Genomic DNA, 8,716 nt, shown 5'->3' with positions numbered 1-8,716 from the left:
ACGATCGTAAGGATGGTGCAGGATCTGGCAGTGTTTCATTCTGTTGTGCATAGGGTCGCTATGAGTCCAAACCGACTCGATGGCACCTAACAACAACAACAACAATATTTTAATCTCTTTGTGTTTTGATTGTTTTTAACAGTGGCAAGAGAACACAAACAAATATATATCAAATAGTAAAAATAATTATTGAACACCTACTTTCTAATAACATTGCCATTTTATATTTCTGGAATTTCATCAAGATAAACCACTTATAGGGAGGAAAAATCAGTCTAATTATCTAATTATCACATTTTTAACTAAGAAAGTTATTATCCCGCATGACAATCTCACTCTATTCTCCATCCTAAATTCCAAGTGGCATTTAAAACTGTTTGCAAAACTCTACCTAGAGGACAAAAGGCTGCCATTAACTAAAGGTGTCCAAAAGGATTTGAATTATATTTTGAAAGAAGCTCCCCCACGTGTCTGTCAGTGTGTTGTACTATGGGGGCTTCCCTATTGCTGTGATACTGGGAGCTATGCCACCAGTATTCAAATACCAGCAAGATCACCCATGGTGGACAGGTTTCAGCTGAGCTTCCAAACTAAGACAAAGTAGGACGAAGGACCCAGCTGTCTACTAAAAAGAATTACCCAGGGAAAACTTTATGAATAGCAGTGGAACATTCTCCTATGAGTGCCTCAGGTTGGAAGGCACTCAGAATACAACCGAGGAAGAGCTGCCTCCTCAAAGTATAGTCGACCTTAATGACACAGATGGAATCAAGCTTTCAGGACCTTCATTTGCTGATGTGGCACAAGTCAAAATGAGAAGGAACGGCTGCAAACATCCATTAATAATCAGAACACGAAATGTATGAAGTATGAATCCAGGAAAATTTGAAATTGACAAAAAAAATGGAATGTATAAATACCTATATCCTAGGCATTAGTGAGCTAATACGGACTGGTATTGGCCATTTCGAATCAGACAATCATATGGTGTACTATGGTGAGAATGACAATTTGAGGAGGAATGGAGTTGCATTCATTGTCAAAAAGAACATTTCAAGATCTAACCTGAATATAACGCTATCAGTGATAGGAAAATATCCATATGCCTACGAGGAAGACCAGTTAACATGACTATTATTCAAATTTATGCTCCAACCACTAAGACCAAAGAAGAAGAAATTCAAAATTTTTACCAACTTCTGCAGTCTGAAGTTGATCAAACATGCAATCAGAATGCATTGATAATTACTGGTGATTGGAATGCAAAAGTTGGAAACAAAGAAGGACCAGTAATTCGAAAATATGGCCTTGGTGATAGAAAAGATGACAGAGATCGCATGATAGAATTTTGCAAGACCAGTGCAGATATCTTCTTCATTTCAGATATCTTTTTTCAACAACGTAAACAGGGACTATACACGTGGAGCTCGCCAGTTGGAATACACAGGAATCAAATCGACTACATCTGTGGAAAAGATGATGGAAATGCTTAATATCATCAGTCAGAATAAGGCAAGGGGCTGATTGCAGAACAGACCATCAATTGCTTATATGCAAGTCCAAGATGAAGCTGAAGAAAACTAGAACAAGTCCACGAGAGCCAAAGTACAACCTTGAGTATATAGTATATTCCACCTGAATTTAGAGATCATCTCAGTAATAGATTTAACACACTGAACACTAATGACTGAAGACCAGATGAGTTGTGAGATGACATCAAGGACATCATACAAGAAGAAAGCAAGAGGTCATTAAAAAGACAGGAATGAAAGAAAAGACCAAAATGGATATCAGAAGAGACTTGAAACTTGCTGTTGAATGTAGAGTAAATAAACTGAAAGGAAGAAATAATGAAGTAAAAGAGCTGAACAGAAGATTTCAGATGGCGGCTCGAGTAGACAAAGTAAAGTATTATAATGAAATATGGAAGAACACACTTGGCATTTCTCAAGCTGAAAGCACTAAAGAAAAAATTCAAGCCTCAAGTTGTAATTTTGAAGGATTCTATGGGGAAAATGTTAAATGACGCAGGAAACATCAAAAGAAGATAGAAAGAATACACAGAGTCACTGTACCAAAAAGAATTGGTCACCATTCAACCATTTCAGGAGTTAGCATATGATCAGGAACCAATGGTACTGAAGGAAGAAATCCAAGCTGCACTGAAGGCATAGGTGAAAAACAAGACTTCAGGAATTGACAGGATAACAACTGAGATGTTTCAACAAACAGATGCAGCAATGGAAGTGCTTTTCTATGACAAGAAATTTGGAAGACAACTAAATGGCCAACTGACTGGAAGAGATCTATGTTTATGCCCGTTCCCAAGAAAGGTGATTGAACCGAGTGTGGAAATTATCAAACAATATCATTAATATCACATGCAAGTATAATTTTGCTGACGATCATTCAAAAGTGGCTGCAGCAATATTCAGAAGAGGACGTGGAACCAGGAATATGGATCCTGGCTGAAAGCAGAGAATACCTGAAGTATATTTACCTGTATTTTATTGGCTATGCAAAGGCATTCGATTGTGTGGATCATAACAAAGTATGGATAACATTGCTAAGAATAGGAATTCCATAATGCTTAATTGTACTCATGAGGAAACTGTACATAGATCAAGAGACAGCCTTTCGAACAGGACAAGGGAGTACTGTGTGGTTTAAATTCAAGAAAGGTGTGCACCAGGGTTGTATCCTTTTACCATACTTGTTCATTCAATCTATATGCTGAGCAAATAATCCAAAAAGCTGGACTATTTGAAGAAGAACACAGCATCAGGATTGGAGGAAGACTCATTAACAACCTGCTTTCTGCAGATGAAAGTGAAGAGGACTTGAAGCACTTACTGATGACGATCAAAGACCACAGCCTTCAGTACGGATTATACCTCAACACAAAGAATACAAAGATCCTCACAACTGGGCCAATAAGTAACATCATGATAAATGGAGAAAAGATTGAAGTTGTCAAGGATTTCACTTGCTTGGACCCACAATCAACACCCCTAGAAGCAGTAGTCAAGGAATCAGATGACACATTACATTGGCAAATCTGCTGCAAAGGACCTTTTTAATATTGAAAAGCAAAGGTGTCACCTTGAAGACTAAGGTGCCCCGACCCAAGCCATTGTGCTTTCAATAACATATGCACGTTAAAGCTGGACAATGATTAAGGAAGACCGAAGAAGAGTTGACGCCTTCAAATTGTGGTGTTGGCGAAGAATATTGAATATACTATGGATTTCCAAAAGAACGAACGACTCTGTCTTGAAAGAAGTACAGCCAGAATGCTCCTTAGAAGCAAGGATGGTGATACTATATCTCACATACTTTGGACATGTTATCAGGAGGGATCAGTCCCTGGAGAAGGACATCATGCTTGCTAAAATAGAGGGTCAACGTAAGAGAGGAAAACCCTCGAGAAGATGGATTGACACAGTGGCTGCAACAATGGGCTCAAGCATAACAATGATTATGAGGCTGGTGTAGGACCAGGCAGTGTTTTGTTCTGTTGTACAGAGATCCTATGAGTCATAACCAAGTTGATGGCACCTAACAACAACAACGTGAAAGAGATGCTAAAATTCACAAAGTGTTTTGAGTGGTAATATCATTCCAAAGCCAAAAAAAAAAAAAAAAAAAAAACCCCAAACCTTGTCCTTGAGTTGATTCTGACTCATAGGGACTCTATAGGGCAGAATAGAACTGCCCCATAAGGTTTCTAAGGAGCACCTGGTGGATTTGAACTGCCAACTTTTTGGTTAGCAGCTGTAGCACTTAAGCACTATGCCATCAGGGTTTCCAGGTATGACATCATCCCAAGGTAGGGCCTATTCTGAGCACAATAGTTCCATCCCTATACATTCATTTGAAAGAACCTACCTGACCCAATCCCCTTATTTCACAAATGAGGCAGTATATGCTTTGGGGTGTGTTTGGGCTGTAGTCAAGCAAAACTGGCTATGATTTAAAGTCCACCTTGTACAAATTGTATAATCTCACTAAGCTTACTGAGCACGATGCTCAAGTCATTATGAGGTCAAGAAAATCAAAAAACATCCTGAAGGACAGGGAGATGAGTGACTTCCTCATGATGGTAGGGCTATAAGTCTCGTTATGGAGACTTTATATAATGAACAATGATGACAGCTCCCATGGAGTCAGCTCTGACCATGGTGATCTTATGACCAACAATGAAACGTTGCCTGATCCTGTGTCATCCCCCCGATTGGAGGTATGTTCAAGTCCATCATTGCAGCTATTGTGCCAATCCATCTCACCAAAGGTCTGCATTGCCTTACTCATCCTCTACAACTTATGTCCTCCTCCAGTGACATCCCTTCTGATGATGTGTCCAAAGCAAGCAATTTGGACAGTGTTCTTTTGTAATCTATAAGGCTTTCAATGGCTAATTTTTGGAAACCCACATGTCTATCACGTTCTACTCTGGTGGCTTGCATGTTGCTGTGATGCTGGAGGCTATGCCACCAGTATTCGAATACCAGCAGGATAGTCCCTGGTGGACAAGTTTTAGCAGAGCTTCCAGACTAAGACAGACTAGGAAGAAGGACCTGGGAGTCCACTTCTGAAAAGAGTTAGCGAGTTAAAACCTTATGAATAATCTCCTGCCTGGAGGGAAGATGAGAGGGTAGAGGGGGTTAGAAGCTGGCGAAATGGACACAAAAAGAGAGAGTGGAGGGAGAGAGTGGGCTGTCTCTTTAGGGAGAGAGTAATTGGGAGTATGTAGCAAGGCGTATGTAAGTTTTTATGTGAGAGACTGACTTGATTTGTAAACTTTCACTTAAAGCACAATAAAAATTATATAAAAAAAAACCACTTATGAATAGTAGCAGAACATTGTCTGATGTAGTGCCAGAAGATGAGCCCCTCAGGTTGGAAGGCACTGAAGCTACTACTGCATTAGAGTTGCCTCCTTAAAGTAAATGTGGATGGAGTCAAGCTTTTGGGACCTTCATTTACTGATGTGGCACAACTCAAAATGAGAAGAAACAGCTGCAAACATCCATTAATAATAGAAACGTGGAATGTACGAAGTATGAATCTAGGAAAATTGGAAATTGTCAAAAATGAAATGAAGTGCATAAATAAGGATACCCTGGTTATTAGTGAGCTGATATGGACTGGTTTTGGCCATGCTGAATCAGACAATCATATGGTCTACTATGCTGGGAATGACAATTTGAAGAGGAATGGAGTCACATTCATGCTCAAAAAGAACATTTCAAGATCTATCCTGAAGTACAACGTCAGTTATAGGATAATATCCATACACTTTTTTACAAGGACAACCAGTTAATACGATTATTATTCAGGTTTATGCATCAACCACTAAAGTCAAAGATTAAGAAATTGAAGATTTTTACCAACTTAGGCAGTCTGAAATTGATTGAACATGCAATCGGGATGTATTGATAATTACTGGTGATTGGAATGCAAAAGCTGGAAAAAAGAAGAAGGATCGGTATTTGGAAAATAAGGCCTTGGTGACAGAAATGATGTGGGAGGTCTCATGATAGAATTTTGCAAGACCAATGACTTCTTCACTGCAAATACCTTCTTTCAACAACATAAATGGAGACTACGCACCTGCACCTCGCCGGATGGAATACACAGGAATCAAATTGACTACATCTGTGGAAAGAGATGATGGAGAAGCTCAATACCATCAGTCAGAATAAGGTCAGAGGCTGACTGTGGAACAGACCATCAATTGCTCATAGCACACTCAAGTTGAAACTAAAGAAAATTTGAACAAGTCCATGAGAGCCAAAGTACAACCTTGAGTATATCCCACCTGAATTTAGAGACCATCTCAGGAATTGATTTGACACACTGAACACTAATGACCGAAGACCAGATGAGTTGTGAGATGACATCAAGGACATCATACATAATGAAGAAAGCAAAAGGTCATTTAAAAGACAGGAAAGAAAGAAAATACTAAAATGGGTATCAGAAGAGACTCTGAAACTTGCTCTCGACTGCCAAGTAGCTAAAGCAAACAGAAGAAATGATGAAGTAAAAGAGCTGAACGGATTTCAAACGGCAGCTAGAGAAGACAAAGTAAAGTGTTATAATGACATGTACAAAGACCTGGAGTTAGAAAACCAAAATGGAAGAACATGCTCGGCATTTCTCAAGCTGAAAGAACTAAAGAAAAAATTCCTTATATATCATGGAGTGACAGTTCCAATATTGAAAGATTCTATGGGCAAAATATTGAAGCATCAAAAGAAGATGGAAGGAATACACAGAGTCACTGTGCCAAAAAGAATTGCACAACATTCAACCATTTTGTGAGGTAGCATATGACCAACAACTGATGGTACTGAAGAAGTCCAAGCTGTACTGAAGACATTGGCATCAAACAAGGCTCCAGGAATTGACACAGTACCAGTTGAGATTTTTCAACAAACAGGTGCAGCCCTGGAAGTGCTCACTAATCTATGCCAAGAAATGGAAGACAGCTACCTAGCCAAATGAGTGAAGAGGTCCATATTTATGCCTATTCCAAAGAAAGGTGATTCAACAGAATGTGGATATTATTGAACAATATCAGTAGTATCACAGAGAAGTAAAGTTTTGCTTAAGATTATTGAAAAGCAGTTGCAGCAGTAAATGGACAGAGGACTGACAGAAATTCAAGCCGGAATCAGAAGAGGATGTGGAATGAGGGATATCGTTGGTGATGTTAGATGGATCCTGGCTGAAGACAGAGAATACCAGGAACATATTTACTTATGTTCTGTTGACTATGCAAAGGCATTCAACTGTGTGGATCATTACAAATTATGGATGACATTGCTAAGAATGGAAATTCCAAAACACTTAACGGTGCTCACGAGGAACCTGTACTTAGACCAAGAGGCAGTCATTCGAACAGAAGGGAAGGATACTGCATGGTTTAAAGTCAGGAAAGGTGTTTGTCAGAGTTGTATCCTTTCACCATACTTATTCATTCAATCTGTATGCTGAGTAAATAACCCGAGAAGCTGGACTGTATGAAATATGGGCATCAGGATTGGAGGAAGACTCATTAACAGCCTCAGTTATGCATATGGCACAATCTTGCTTGCTGAAAGTGTAGAGGACTTGAAGTACTTACTGATGACAGCCTTCAGGATCGGTTACAGCTTCACATAAAGAAAACAAAAATCCTCACAACTGGATCAATAAGCAACATCATGATAAAGGGAGGAAGGATTGAAGTTGTCAAGGATTTCATTTTACTTGGATCCACAGTTAACACCCATGGAAGCAGCAGTCAAGAAATCAAACAATGCACTGTATTTGGCAAATGCGCTGCAAAAGACTTCTCTAAAGTGTTAAAAAGCAATGATGTCACCTTAAGAACTAAGGTGAGCCTAACTCAAGCCATAGTGTTTTCAGTTGCCTCATCTGCATGAGAAAACTGGACAATGAATAAGGAAGACCAAAGAATTGATGCCTTTGAATTATGGTGTTGGCGAATATTAATTATACCATTGAGTGCCAGAAAAATGAACACTTCTATCTTGGATGAAGTACAGCCAGAATGCTCCTTAGAATCAAGGATGACAAGACTTCATCTCACATACTTTGGACATGTCATCAGCAAGGACCAGTCCCTGGAGAAGGATATCATGCTTGGTAGAGGGTCAGTGAAAAACAGGAGACCCTCAACGAGATGGACTGACACAGTGGCTGCAACAGATGGCTCAAGCATGATTATGAGGATGGCACAGGACTGAACAGTGTTTTGTTCTGTTGTACTTAGGGTTATGAGTTGGAATGGACTCAAGGGCACCTAACAACAATGATAATTTTCACAAGTAGATTGGTAAACTTTTATTCCTTAGCGTGGAAGCTCTGCTGAAACCTGTCTACCATGGGTGAACTTGCTGGCATTTGATATACCAGTGGTATAGCTCCTAGCTTCACAGGAACACACAAACCGCCATAGTATAACAAATAGACAGATGGGTGGTGGATAATAAAAAACAGTATATATATAAAATAATGTTATTGTACACCCACTCCTCACCGACATGGTTAGGTTCCAAAAACAGGTCATTATGTGAAAATTGATGATGACCACATCAGATCAGAAAATGACTACACCATTACATAACAATCAAATTACATTACACAACTGCCTAATGGAATCACGGCCAAGCCAAGTTGATATATTGCTTTAACCATCACAGCTAGCGTTACTCTCACCTCCCAACTTGGCAATCATTACTGCCAGATGTACGTCGTTAATGCACAAAATAGTGTGATTTTTTTTTACTATTATCGTAAATGCCAAGTGTTGGATATGACAGTCAATAAGTGAGGAGGTATGTATTCTTTTTAGATTTTATACAATCAGTACATTCTTGAAATAGTATATATTTACATATATATTTGTGGCAAGTCCTTTAATAAAAGTAAAAGGAATCGTTTTTATAACAATGAATTGTCCCCTTGGACTTGCTTTAATCAAGAAATACGGAAAACAAAAATACCAAAAACTAGTTCAATTCTCTAGCTCCCGAGTCTCACGGCTGAAGAGGTGATTACTACCAAGCACCCAAGAGATTTCATAGTTGTGTCCTGGCAAGCTAGGTTTTTTTAAAAGATTTAATACAGGTCCAGGAATTAAACTTCATCTGTCTGGATGAGTCTGTTTGTCTTAAAGAAAGGAGTTGTACTAGTTTTTCCTTAG

Source organism: Elephas maximus, chromosome 3, assembly GCF_024166365.1.
Source record: "Elephas maximus indicus isolate mEleMax1 chromosome 3, mEleMax1 primary haplotype, whole genome shotgun sequence".
Taxonomy (NCBI): Eukaryota; Metazoa; Chordata; class Mammalia; order Proboscidea; family Elephantidae; genus Elephas; species Elephas maximus.
The sequence above is the reverse complement of the archived record's forward strand: the minus strand, read 5'-3'. Positions refer to the sequence as shown.